Below are 14304 nucleotides of genomic sequence, written 5' to 3'. Positions count from 1 at the left end.
CAAGGAAGACAATTCTTCTTCAGTCTTCTTTATTTATCAGCTAGCTTTCACATGCATATGAGGTGACTGAAAACACCATGGCTTTGGTCAAGCACACCTTAGTCTTCAAGGTGACATCTTTGCTTTTGCACACTTTAAAGAGGTCTTTTGCAGCAGATTTGCCCAACACAATGCATCTTTTGATTTCTTGATTGCTGCAGTATATTGTTATACAAGTGCCAAAACATACAAAATTAAACGAATGACCTAGCAACTCCATTCCTAGTACATACCCAAGAAACCTGAAAACATGTTCACATAAAAACTTGTACATGAATGCTCCAAAAAATAAAATGCTGAACAAATGCAAAACTTGTACACAAATGTTTTGGTATTATTCATTACAGCGAAAAGTAGAAACAACCCAAATATCCATCAACTAATGAATGGATAAAGAAAATGTGGTCTATTCATACAATTGAATATTGTTGTTAGGTACTGTTGAGTCGGTTCTGACTCATAGTGACCCTATGTACAAGAGAACAAAACACTGCCAGGTTCTGTGCCATCCTCACAATCGTTGCTATATTTGAGCCCACTGCTGCAGCAACTGTGAAATCCATTTCATTGAGGGTCTTCTCTTTGTTCGTTGACTCTCTACTTTACCAAGCATGATGTCCTTTCTCCAAGGACTGGTTGGTCCCTCCTGATAACATGTCCAAAGTCTCACCATCTCGCTACCAAGGAGCATTCTGGCTGTGCTTTTTCCAAGACAGATTTGTTCATTCTTCTAGCAGTCCATGGTATATTTAATATTCTTCACCAACACCGTATTCAAAGGCGTCAACTCTTTCTCAGTTGTTCTTATTCACTCTCCAGCTTTCGCATGCATATGAGGTGACTGAAAATATCATAGCTTCAATCAGGTGCACCTTAGTCCTCAAAGTGACATCTTTGCTTCACAACACATTAAAGAGGTCTTTTGCAGATTAGCCCAATGCAATATAACATCTGATTTCCTGACTGCTACTTCCGTGAACATTGACTGTGGATCCAAATAAAAATTAAATCCCTGGCAACATCAATATTTTCCGTTTGTCATGATGGCACTTATTGGCCCTGTTGAAATATATAGAGTAGGCAAACCAACAGAGACAAAGCAGGTTAGCAGATGCCAAGAGCTGGGGAAGTAGGAGGGTGGGGAGTGACTGCTAACGGGTACAGGGTTTCTTTTTGGGATGACGGAAATATTCTGAAATTGGACAGTAATGATGGTTACACGACCTTGTGAATTATATCTCAATAAACTATACCCAAAGTTTTTTAAATTAAATGATACAAATCAAAGAAAACAAAACATAAAAACTCACTCTGTGACCTAATCATTTTTAACTTTGTCAAGAAATCACGGAAAGCTCCATCTGTCAACCTTTTTAACCTACGTTCCCCTTATTATCTTTGTATTGGCTTTTTTTAGCAAAATCTTTTTATTGTAGTAGATATTCATGCAGCAAGTCGTTTGCCATTTCAACGTTTTTTACATGTGCAATGCAGTGACATTACTTATATTTATCACATTGTTCTAAGAGTTCAGCTGCTAACCAAAAAGTCGGCAGTTCAAATCCATCAGGTGCTCCCTGGAAGCCCTATGGGGCAGTTCTACTCTGTCCTATAAGGTTGCTATGAGTTGGAATTGACTCGACAGCAATGAGTTTGGTTTTTAGTTTTTATCATGTTGTTCAACCATCACCATCGTTTCTATGCTCCCCTTTTGATAAATAACAAAAAATTGTAAGCCTTCTTCAATGTATTTAGAAATTTCACATACATTACATATTGTGACTAAAAAGCAAAAGTAATGGTAATGTTTGTAGGAAAATGTACATATTTTTGGTTCTGAAATTTCAGAACAAAAATTATATAGTGAAAATTCAAAGAGGAACACAACTTGTTTGGAAATAGGTGAAACAAAACTACACTCTTGAGTTTTCGGTAGGTTTGGATTGGTTCTGGTTGGGGCAGGAAGAGAGGAGGGTGCCTCGGGGTGGGGTCCCAGCCCTCAGCTTATATACCGAGTTAAGGTTCCCATTTGAGCAAAAGCCAGTCAGGGTCTCAACCTTTTCCAAACCATGACATCTTTGGATAACAAGTCCATTCCCCTCTGTAGTCTGTATTACCACAGGGAGTGTTTAACGTTCTAAATGTAAAACCATATTACAATAACACATACATTTTATCCAGCTATACACTGTCTTTCCCAACTAAGAATCGCTGAGCTCTATTCAAAAGAAGACGCGTTTCATCACGTATCTCCTGGTCAGACTTCTTTTCTGGGCCCTGAACTGACCAAAAAAACCAAACCAGCTGTTGTTGAGTGGATTCCGACTCATAGCAACGCCACAGGACAGAGAACTGTCCCATAAGGTTTCCAAGGCTCTAAATAAATCTTTATGGAAGCAGGCTGTCACATCTTTCTACCACAGAGCAGCTGGTGGGTTCAAACTGCTGACCTTCTGGTTAGCAGCAGAGTGCTTAACCACTGCGCTACCAGGGCTCCTCTCTGAACTGACAGAGAGGTGACAAAAAGGCCCAATTTCAAAGCTTCCCAAAAAGAGGGGTTAACAGTATGGAGATTGCACCAGCCTCTCATTTTCTACTTGGACCTCAGTATTTCCTCTTTTTTAATCTCATCTAATCCTTTTATCTCTATAAACTGAATAAATGCATTCAAACCACAAAAAAATCTACAAAATGAAATGTGTTAAAAATGTCAGACTCCACCCTGGACACCCCTTCAGCTCAGTAATGAAGTTACTCCTGAGGTTCACCCTTTAGCCAAAGACTGGACATGCCCATAAAACAAAACTAGACGAAAGGGGCACGCCAGCACTGGGACAAGGACTAGAAGGCAGGAGGGAAGAGGAAAGCTGGTAATAGGGAACCCAAGGCTGGGAAGGGAGAGTGCTGACAAGTCGTGGGGTTGTTAACCAATGTCCTAAAACAATATGCGTACTGTTTAATGAGAAACTAGTTTGTTTTGTAAACCTTCATCTAAAGTACAATTAAAAATATATACATATGTTCTTCGCCAACACCATTAAAAAAAAAAGACAAGCTCCATAATACAGCATCTATCCTTCATTTGTTCCCATCCCAAAAACTATAAACTGGATAAAACAAAAGCATTTATTTACCTTTTGGGCAATGTTACTGTAGACATGCTTTCAGAACTAGGGAAATGAAGTCGGTAGGGAGAACACCTTTTGGGTTCTCCCCACCCGAGGAAGTCAAGCTTGATCTTGTTTTGAGACTACCACCTTCCTGTGCTCAGCTCTCTAAGGTCACAGTAACCCAAGCAGATCACCAGTTTCGAGATGTGTACACATCCCAAGGGGACTGTACTTCGCTGTTTTAGAAAACCACACACAACACACACACCCAATGCCGTCGCAGAAAACCACAGGCTGTCAATAAAGACAACTGCACCTGATGAGACTTTACAAGAAGTCCTGAGGGTCAGAAGGGCTCCCAGGCCAGGCAGGTCACCAAGGCCACATGCTTTGACTCCATCCCTTCAGATGCAAATTTAAGATGAGATAAGAGAGAAGGGTAACTCCCAAAACAAGGATGAGTACCTCCTGGTGATGCAAAGGCCTCTCTTACAAGTCCTTGGTTAAGCCATGGAAGCAGCTTCATCTGACTACGTGTAACTAAGAGAACACATATCAAGGTACTTAAGGGAAACTAGGGCAAAACAACAAACAGTATGAATTCTGTGGCAGAAAAAAGGACTTTTTTATTCAAAATGAAAAAAAGTCAGTAGATTAACACAATGCCATGAGAGTAAGTTTATGTACTTAAGTACTAATGGACAGAATAATTCCCTAACTAGAAAAAGGCAATTAAAGAAAAACCTTTTCAAAATCAGGGCTCTCTGAAGACAGGAAATGGGAAAGGGGACAAGTCTCACTGACACCCTTCTGCAGCATGAGTTTTCCTGAAAAGACATACACCTTTAAATAATTTAAAAACCTGAACAGAGAAGACATATCAAGCAAGAAACATAAAAGAAAAAAATGATAAATTGGACTTCATCAAAATTTCAAACTGATAATTATTGAATACTGTCACAAAAACAGCCACAGAATGGGAAACTTGCTTGTGCTGCAACACATACATCTGACAAAGGACTAGCGTCCGAAACGCGTGAGGAGCTCCTACACTAAATAACAAAAAGACAAACAACCCAATCTTTTACATGCACTGAAGACTTAAACAGACACTTCACAGAAAGCGCACAAAAAGCCAAAAGACATGAGTGCTCACCATCATCAGTCATCAGGAAAACGCACACCAAAACCTGACACAGCACTACGAGGCCCCTACCCCTAGAATGGCTGAGATGAAACAGACAGACAGCACCCAATGTTGGGGGCGATGTGGGCCAACAGGAACACTCACACTGCTGGTGGGAGAAGAAAATGGCGCCACAACTTCGGAAAACCCGCAGTTTCTTTAAAAGCTAAATGTACATCTACCCTATGACCCGGCAATCCCACTCTTCACTTTTTATTCAAGATAAAAGAATATATACATCCACAGTCTTGTGCAATAAGCAGCCCAGATATACATCAAAAGAATGGCTAAACGGTGGCATATTCATGCAACAAAACACTACTCAGGAACAAAAGGGAACAAACAGAGATCCACGCAAACGGCACAGGTGAATTTCAAAAACAGTATGCTGGAAGGAGCTGGATGCAACACATACATGCACGCACTGTATCATCTCATTTATACGAAATACACACTGTATCATCTCCCTTATGTGAAATACACACAGTGTATAACCTCACTTATATGAAATACACACACCGTACTATCTCATTTATATTAAATTCCAGAACAGGCAACGCTAACCTGTGGTGAGGGAAATCAGATCAGCGCTGCCTGGGGGAGTGATTTGAAAGGGGCATGAGGGAAATTTCTGGGCTGTTATCTTGATACATGTTCATTAAACTAACTGAAGGGTACACTTAAATTCTGAGCACTTCACTGAACGTAAACTGTATCTCAATTAAAAAAAAAAGAGTAGTTTCTTTATGTTTCATGCTGTGTATGTATTTAGAGTCTTACTCTGATGTTAACTGAAAGATCGTCATGAATGGTTTTGAGAACACAGTAAAATGGTGAGAAGGTGTGGTAGGCAGTTAGGATCTTCTACCCCAGATTCCAGGCCCCTGGTGTGCACCTTCTCTCACTTATTCCATCGAGCACTCATCAGGTTCCTGCTGTGTAAGGACCCTGCAGATGTAATTAAGGTCACCAATCAGCTGGCCCCAAAATCAGGCTATTAGCCAGGCTGGGCCTGACTCAATCCCATGAGCCCCTCAAATCTGGTCTAGAGGTCAGAGGTAGAGGCAGTCAGAGATTAAAGTATGAGAGGAATCTGGAGTGAGGGAGGGTCTCCACGCCCAGCTTCCAAGATGGGGTGGCCCCCTGCTGACAGGCAGCAGGACCTCAGTCCCACAAAAGCTGCATTCTGTCACAACCAGGGGAGCCTCAGCCGAGAAACCGAGCACAGGACCAGGCTAAAGCCTGGACTCCTGACCCAGGGAAACGGTGAGATGCTAATGGGGACTGTTTTAAGCCGCCGAGTTTGCAGAAACACGTTACACAGCAAACAGAGCAGTAGCCCAAATATGCTAAAAAAGCTTCTGAACTCAGTGACTCTTTAGCTAAAAACACTAGAAATTGTCCTACATGTTTTCTCCCATTTGGTCAGTAATACTAACAAACGCTTTTTGCAGACAGACGGTAACCGAATTTAACAGAAAACACACCACCTCTCGTCACCATAAGAATGAAGACCCAATCAGCACTCCCAGCCCCCTGGTCCCTGCCCCCTGGTCTACACCAGCCAGGCCCTGTGAAGACTACTGCACCCTGCAGCACCCAGGCAGGGACCAAACAACTGCACACGGGATCACTGTGGGTCAGTTTTGATTTACATAATAAAACAGTTCAGAGAAAGGAGGAGCAACAGGCATCACCTGAGCTTTTAAAATGGAAGCGCTGGGGCCAGGTCTTCCCAGGTAAAGCCAACTGTGGGCCTAACATAGCCTCCTCCTGAGTGGGTCATGTGATATCGCAGGCTCTAAGTAAGGCGAGGTAGTTAAAAGCTTGAAACGTGGAAGCAAAACGTTAGAATCCTCACTAAACAGCTGTGTGGCGTCAGTCTAAGTAACTTGCCCCGTCTAACCCTCAATTTCCTCCACAGTAAAATGGAGGTGATCCACAGGGTTTTCACTGGCTGATTTTTAGAAGATCACCAGGCCTCTCTTCCTAGTCCGTCTCATTCAGGACACTCTTCTGATAGCTGTTCAGTATCACAGCAACACGCCAGCCTCCGCTGACACACAGGTGGTGACCGTGTATGGGGTGCGCCGGCCGGAACTCAAACCCAGGTGTCCCGCATGGGAGATGAGCACTCTACCGCCCGAGCTGAGAGCTGACAACAGAAACGGAGGTCATCCCAGCTCCAACGGTCTGCGCTCTGGAGCTGAGCTCATGACCATCGGTTTTATCATTACTACTGCATCAGACACCAGAGAGGCCACCAGATCACGAGTCCTTAGTGCTTGGACATAAATTTCCACGCGATGCAACAGAGAAATCAGGGAACAACCCAAGGTTTAAATTGAAGTAACGTATTTTTAGACCCAAGAAAATAATTTCTACTTTCCATATGTGCATAATTTAGTTTAAAACGTTTGTTCTATTGGTAATCATTTACCTGTTTTATTTTTTTCAGTGTGGATGACACACCAAGCATATTCATAAACATGGGTCTAAACTGCTTTCATCCTTGAGTTTTAGTTAAAACTAAAATAAAACCATGGCTTATTTTTGATCCAAGGATGTATTAACTAGGAGGCTACAGGGCAGAATTACACAAAAAGGGTGGCTTGGGGAAAAGAATGCAGGTAATCTCTCAATTAGCCTTCCTGCCCCTAACCTAACCTCAGGAGGTAATATTCTCAGCAAAAATTTAAAAGGACATTAATGACTCCTTGGAAGTCAAATCTAAAAGAGATTTTTCAGTCCAAATTGGCCTTGACCACTTGATACCGCCCTCCTCTCCATCCTCTGGTCTCTCAGGGCTCTGTCCTCCTGCCCCTGGGGCCACTCTAGTCTCTACCAGTGCCCAGGACTGTCTCTGAGAGACGTCATTTTGGACGCCACTGGCTTTAAATAATATGATGAGGTCCATCAAATCTTTATCTCCAGCCTAAACCTTTCTCCGGAGCTCCAGACCTGTGTATGCAGCTGACTGCAAGTCAACCTGGCCGTCCCAGAAGCACTTTAAATTTTACATATCCAGAACCAAACTCCTCTTTCTCCTGCAGTTTTCTCAATCTCAGTGGATGTCACCATCCAGTGAGTCACCCAAACCAGAAATGTCCCCTCCTGCCATCCTTGCCCCATCCATCCAGTCACCAAGTCCGGTATACCCGAGCCCATAAACCTCTCTAATCCATCTGCTCTTCTGTTCCCACTGCCACTGCCCTAAGTCAAGGCGCTTAGAACTCACACAGGGTTAAGAGCCTCCTAAGTAGTCTCATCCCCCATTAAAGCACCTGCCATACCAATGCCTCTGCTTTCTAAAACGTCACCTGGCTGCTCACAACCTCCTGAGAGTATCCCACAAGCCTTTCCTACCCCATCTATTCTTACTCTCTTCATTCTCTAGCACCCCCCTTTCCTGCTGCAGGGCCTTGGGCTTATTCCCTCTGCAGACCACCACGCCCCTCACACCCCTGGCATCTGGCCAATTCTTCTCAAGTCTCCGACCAGGAACCCCATCCTCTAGACGCTGCCTCTCCCTGCCTCCTCGCACGCAGCACAGCACTTAACCCAGTCTGCGGAACCTGCTGGAGTCCCTGGGTGGTGTGATCGGTTAAGCGCTTGACTACTAGCCAAAAGATTGGTTGTTCGAACCCACTCAGAGGTGCCTTGGAAGAAAGGCTTCCAAAAGATCACTGCCTTTGAAAATCTTATGGAGGTTTATTGTTGTTAGTTCCCATTGAGTCAATTGCGACTCACGGCTACCCCATGTGTGCAGAGCAGAACTGCTCCATAGCGTTTTCAAGGCTATGACCTTTCTTTCAGCAGCAGACCACCAGGCCTATCTTCCAAGGCACCTCTGGGTGGGTTCAAACCACCAACCTACTGGCTAGTGGTCAAATGCTTCAGCGTAGGCGGTGGTGCCTGTCTACGTACAAGGAGCCCTGGTAGTGCAGCGTTTAAGTGCTCCACCGCTAACCAAAAGGTCAGCGGTTCAAACCCACCAGCCAGCGCTCCATGGAAGAAAGATGTGCCAATCTTCTGGAAAGATTACAGCCTCGGAAACCCTCTGGGGCGCTTCTACTCTGTCCTATAAAACCACCGCGTTAGAATCCACTCAGCAGGACAGTAACTGTCTTCTATTTTTACATCCCCAAACCCTTAGCACAGTGCCTGGCATTTAACTCGTTCTCAATAGACATTTAAGACCACGCTTTCACAATCTTAATTTGCTAATCATTTTCATTCTACCCTCTGCAATTTGGCACCTGAAGTTTTCTGCCTGTTCTTATTTAGGATATTAGTGATCAAGTCTTAACTACATCAGATACTGGTTCTCATATTCCACTTAAACGGTGACAAGGCTACCAAAAATACTTCCAGGTTAAACCAATCCTACATTTACTCTTTTGCCTTTCCTGTTTCTAATTTTCTTTTTACATAATTACATGATGTTTTAAGCTAGTTTATAAAAGCCCTATGGGGAAATCTACACACTGACTTTATTTTTTCTGCAACACTGTGAAACATGCTTAGGAATCTATGAAAAACGGGACCCGGTACCCTCCCCAGGGCCATTCATTCCCTCCCTCCCGCTGGCTGGAGAGAATCACTGTGCGAGCCCCATGCATTTCTTCACACCTGCGGAGAAAAGTACACAGCAGGGCCCAGGGAGGGTCCCCATGCCTGGCGCTCCATCACCCAGCGCCAACTGCAACATGATGTTGCATTCTTCGGTGACGTGGAGAAACAGCTCAGACCGCCTACCCTCCCATAATTCCACACCATCTGAAAATTGTAATATTTAGTACCATGGTATTCTTACAAACACTTATGAAACAGAACAATGGGTCAAATTTCCACTCTAACTGTGGCTTGTTACCAATCCCCGAAAGAGGTAAATTCTATAATTATTAGCTTTTAGGAGGTCGTTCCAATCTCCTAAGAGGCTTTTCACTGGATCATTACTATGTATTCCAAGCTACAGATTCTGACCAAGGGCTTAGTCATGCTGTACCAAAAAAAAAAGACCTTGGAATTTAACTGTGCAAGCCATCAAAGCTCTAACTGATCTACATTGCACTTTAAATGGTACACACATCTTAAATTTTTGCTGTTTTCCCGCTCTATAAAAACTCATTTTTCGAAGTCCTCCTTATGACATGCTTACTACGTAAATTTTGAGCATATTCTTTCAATGAGAAAAAACAGCAACAAATTTCAACAAAAACATCCATATATATACATCCGGGAACGACCTACAGGACCTACAAATCTTTAGCTAAAAAGCCATGCAATCCACCACGCGTCAATTTTACTTTTTTAATCTTTATTTTCATTTAAGGAATAACGTGAACAAATTTTGCAACCGAGAACGTACTCCGGACGGAGGCCGCGGCCAGCTGGGTCGCAGCAGCGCCAGCGTGCGCTAAGGCCGCGGACGGGAACCTCGCCCACCTGCCCGTGAGAAGACGGGGGCGCCGGCCAGACAGGGGGTCTGCAGCCGGGGCGGCTCCCATCGCCCGCGAGGGGCACCGGCGCGTCGGCCCAGGGCGGCGCCGCGGAGAGGGCGGCGGCCGGAAGGAAGAGGGAGGACCGGACAAAGCGAGCCCCGCCGCCGCGTCCCCGGGAACCGCCGCCCGTCCCCGGAACCGCCGCCCCGTCCCCGGGAACCGCCGCCCCTGCCCGTGGGAGAACGGCGCCGGGACGCGGGGCCGAGGGCGGCCGGGATGCAGGCGGACACCGGGATGGAGACCGGGATGAGGACGCAGCGCCCGCGGCAGTCACGGGGGCGGGAGAGGGGACCGGCGCGGGGCCGCGGCGGGGCCGAGACGCGCTCGGAATCGGGCCGGGACCGCCCGGCCGTCGCCGCGCCGCCGCACTCACCGTCCTGCTCCTGCGGGGGCCGCGCTCGCCAGGCGCGGGCAGGACGCGGCGGGGCTGCGCGCGGAGGGGCGACGCTCTGAGGAGACGCTGCCTCGGCCGCTGCAGGCACAGCGCCGCAGTCACGAGCGAGGGACGCCGACGCCGCTGCCGCGGCCCCGCAGCATCCCCACTGGCTCGCGCCCCGTGTCTCCCGGCGCCGAGCGCAGCCCTCAGCTCCGCTCCGCGCTGCCGGATCCGCTTCCGCCGCCGAAAATGGCGTCTCCTCCCTCCCGGCGCGGCCGGCCCCGCCCCACAATGCCGCGCGCCGCCGCGCCCAGGATGACGTCACCCGCCCCCGCGCGCCGGGGGCGGGGCCAGCGCTCGGCGGGGGACTCGGGCCGGGGCGCCCACGCGGCTCCCGGGGGCTGCGCTGCCCACGCTCGGCGGCCGAGACCCGGGGGCGTCGCCGGGGTGGGCGCCGGGCTCTGGGGCAGGGCGAGGTGCGGCCCGGATGGGCTGCTGGGACGCGGCCGTGGGGTGACCCGGCGCTTCGGCCGCCGCCCCTCCCAGCCGGTACCCGCCCGGAATGTGGTCGGAGGAGGTGCGCGCCTTGTCCACCCACGTCCCGGCCGCGGCCCCGGCCCACCCCGGGCGTGTCGGGCGCCAGACCCACGCTCCTGTGCCTGGTGTGAGGCTGACGCGCCCCCTACGTCCGCCCAGGGCCTGCAGGGAGGGCTCCCGTCTGCCCCCCCAAAGGTCACGATGCTGCCGACCTGCCCAGCCGGTGGCGAGCTCGAGGTCTCCCGGCCAGGGGGCCTGTCTCCGTTCTCCAGGAAAACTTAGAGTCGTGGGTCAAGACTCACCGCCACGCCCTCCCCATCTCATGCCCTCTCCCCCAGCCCCGGGAGCCTCAGGAATGCAGCTCAAGGGGACTTTCCAGGCGCGCCCCTCGGCCGCAGGCTCTCACACAAACTGCACTTGAGGCTGGGGGAAGGGACAGGATGCTGGACCAGCCGTGCCTGGCCAGAGACGAGATGCCCACCTCGGCTGTCGCACCCTGGCAGCCTCCCGGCCGTCCTGCAGACCACACCGCTTGCTGCAGCGCCTCGACCTCCAGCCCGCCTGAAGGGCAGTACTTCCAGGTCAGAGAGCGCCTGGGTCCTGTCCTGCCGCATCGCCAGTGCCGCAGGCTGACTCAGCAGCCACCCAGGCGGCCGCTGCAGATGCAGGGGGCCCAGCTCAGCCCTCTGCCTGCTGCCAGCTTGGGAGATCCCTCCTTCTGGGGACCTGCAAATGTCCCAAGGGCCAGGTGGTTCCCCTGCCAGCCCCTGCCCTTGTGAACCGCTGTCTTTTTCAGATGGTATCACCCAGCATCGACAGGCAGCCTTGTTTTGACCTGCAATTATGCAGTCACCAGGCAAGTAAGCGCTCCCAGATTGTCACAAGGAGATCCAGCTACTTCGATCTGATTTATGAGTGCAAAGGGGGCGCTCCTAGGGTGACGCAGCAATTACAGGGCCCAAGGCAGAGGCCATGAAGCAGAGTGAAACGCACATACGCTGTTAGTGATTCTGGCCAAACCCCAGCCTAGCTATCACCCACCTTCCAGTGCTGCTCCTCAACCACGGTTAGGCTGGGCACAGCAGCTGTTTGGAAGGGTACGCACAGGTGTCTCCTGACTCACTGCCAAGTGCTGTGGAGGAGGGAGGACCAGGCCAGGTATGGGAAGTGGCACCTCCAGTCACCCATCGCCCAGGCAAGAAACCCGGAGCCCTGATGCCCTCTCCCCTGTACCCCACTTCCCACGGGTAGCCAAGATTCTACCTCCTTAAGATCTCCTTAGGTCACTGGTGGTCAGTGGTAGAATTCTTTTCTCCCATGCGGGAGACCCAGGTTCAGTTTCCAGCCAGTGCACCTCACGAACAGCCACCGCTTGTCTGTCGGTGGAGGGTTGCATGTTGCTGTGAAGCTGAACAGGTTTTTACGGAGCATCCAGACTAAGATGGACTAGGAAGAGAGGCCTGGTGATCTGCTTGAAAAAACCAACCAGTGAAAACCCTATGGATCACAGCAACCCATCGCCACGGGGATGGCACAGGACCAGGTAGCATTTTGTTCCATAGGGCATGAGATCACCATGAGTCGGGCCCAACTCGAGGACAGCCAACAACAACAACATATCTTTAGTGCATCCCCACTGCCCCCACCTGTGCAGGTTTATTACTTCATTCGTTATCCCTTCTACAAGTATTTGCCGAGCTCCTGAGATTCCCGCAAATAAGGGCCAAGAATGTGTTGGTGAACAGGTATATAAGACCCCTGCTCTCGAGGAGTTTACTTCCTACTGAAGAGAAGCAGATCAAAGCACGTAAGCAAAGAGATATTGGATGGAGCTGGCTATGCAGAGAATTAAAGTCAGATGAAGCAATGGGCAGAGCCGAAGTGGTGGGGCGAGGCAGGGGAAGGGAGCAGAGGGAAGGAGCCACATGAAAAGCCCAGGGGCACCAGACTGAAGTCTGCAGGCAGGAAGGAGCTGGGGTGTTTCTCTCCTTGGAATGCTGCGATGTGCCTCTGGCTCTCAGAGTCAGGTTTTAACTGCTTCGCTTGGCTCACAAGGCCCTCAGGAGCTGGTGCTCCACCTCCCTCTGTGCTGGGCCCCAGACACCCTTGCCCAGCCCTGCGCCCACCCTGCTTTTTCTCATGGCCGTGCCCCTGTACGTAGTGTCCATCCTGCCTAGGAAGTTCTGTTTTTCCCTGTCCTGGTGCACTCCCTCAGAATCAGCCAAGAGCCACTCCCTCCTAGAAGCCTTCTCAGCCAGCTTAGTCTGAGTCAAGCCTCCTGTGCCTCCACCAATGCCTTTTCAACTCTGCATGGTTAGCTGACCTCTCCCCTCAGACCCTGAGCATGGGCGCAGGAGTGGCTGTGTCCTCATTATCCCCAGGCCCAGCTACTGCCCAGTGAGATGGCTCTGCACCCTGCACCGGGGAGCTGACAGCCCTGCGGGGAGCTCAGCGAGGAGGCCCAGAGAGGTGCTGGGGGTACACCCCTCATCCCTCAAGGATCCAGGGGACTCACAGATGAGGGCACTCACCTGGCAGGCGGGAAGAGCAACGCAGGTGAGGGCCAGGGGACAAGGCCCCCATGGAGGAGCTTCGGGAAGGAAAATGGGAAATTACTGTTGTTTTCGGCATTCATCATCTCACCGTAAATGTCTGTGGGTTTGGGGGAAGGCAGGATTGGCTTTTAATGCCTAGAGGCTTGCAGGTCAGTGAGCAGCTGGAGTCCATGAGTACCTGGAGGGGAAAGGGACAGAGGAGGAAAGGTCCACCGGGGAGGGAGGGAGATGGGGCAGGAGGCAGGCAGGCTGGGCTTTTAAAAGTCACCCTCATGTGGGCTGCTGGACTAGGCCCGGCCTGGTCTGTGGGCAGGGTGAAGGGGGAGTGAGTCCCTGGCACCCCCAGCCTGGGTGGGGAGGGCAGTGGGCATATGGCCTCAGAGGCCAGTGCTAATTTGGGCACAGTCCTGCCTTGCTCTGTCATGCCATTTCTGGTCTCTGCCTTCATTGTCCAAAAATGGAATTTATCAGGTTTTTAGAGTGTTTTTCCTTTAAAGATCTCAGCCGCCAGGCAGAAAGCTCCAGGACTGTCGGTCTCCTCTGAACAAGGGGAAACTTCGCACCATCGCCACCCCTTTGGATCAGGGAGAGGTGGAGTGCGCGTGTGGGGTAGCGCTAAGGTGAAGTCCACCCCCTCTGTCACTCACCCACACTTCTCTGAGAATACCGGGGAACTAAGGCTTGAGTCCCTCTTGGTGAACCCAGGAAAGAAAGGATACCCAGCACGGGGCCCCAGCTTAGCTTGCCAGCCTCTCAGCCTCAGAGTGGGGAAGTTGTGGTGCTAGTCTCACAGGTGGCCCCAGTGAACCAACCACCCCCTACTCCCATCTGGCCACGCAGCACGCCACCACCCCCCGCCCCTGGGCTCTGGACCAGCCTGTTTCCTGAATGTGGATGAAGGGACGCTGTGCCAGTCTCAGGCTGTGCTTGAAGGAGGCCAGGCAGCTTCATGCTTGTGCTTTTGGGAGCCCTGAACGGCCAAGTGAGAAGACTGCTG

General features: G+C 49.9%; 1 protein-coding gene across 1 annotated transcript in view; it reads right to left on the bottom strand.

The window, feature by feature from the left end:
• Positions 1-10342, bottom strand: part of KLC1 (kinesin light chain 1) — an 87269-nt gene extending 76927 nt beyond the window's left edge. The window contains exon 1 of the mRNA XM_064293040.1: positions 10213-10342. The gene's annotated coding sequence lies outside the window, so the exon portion shown is untranslated. The remainder of the gene's footprint in view (positions 1-10212) is intronic.
• Positions 10343-14304: the final 3962 nt, after the last annotated feature.

Source organism: Loxodonta africana, chromosome 10 (genome assembly GCF_030014295.1).
Source record: "Loxodonta africana isolate mLoxAfr1 chromosome 10, mLoxAfr1.hap2, whole genome shotgun sequence".
NCBI classification, from domain to species: Eukaryota; Metazoa; Chordata; class Mammalia; order Proboscidea; family Elephantidae; genus Loxodonta; species Loxodonta africana.
Note: the sequence above shows the minus strand (reverse complement) of the source record. Positions and strands in the feature narration are given on the sequence as shown.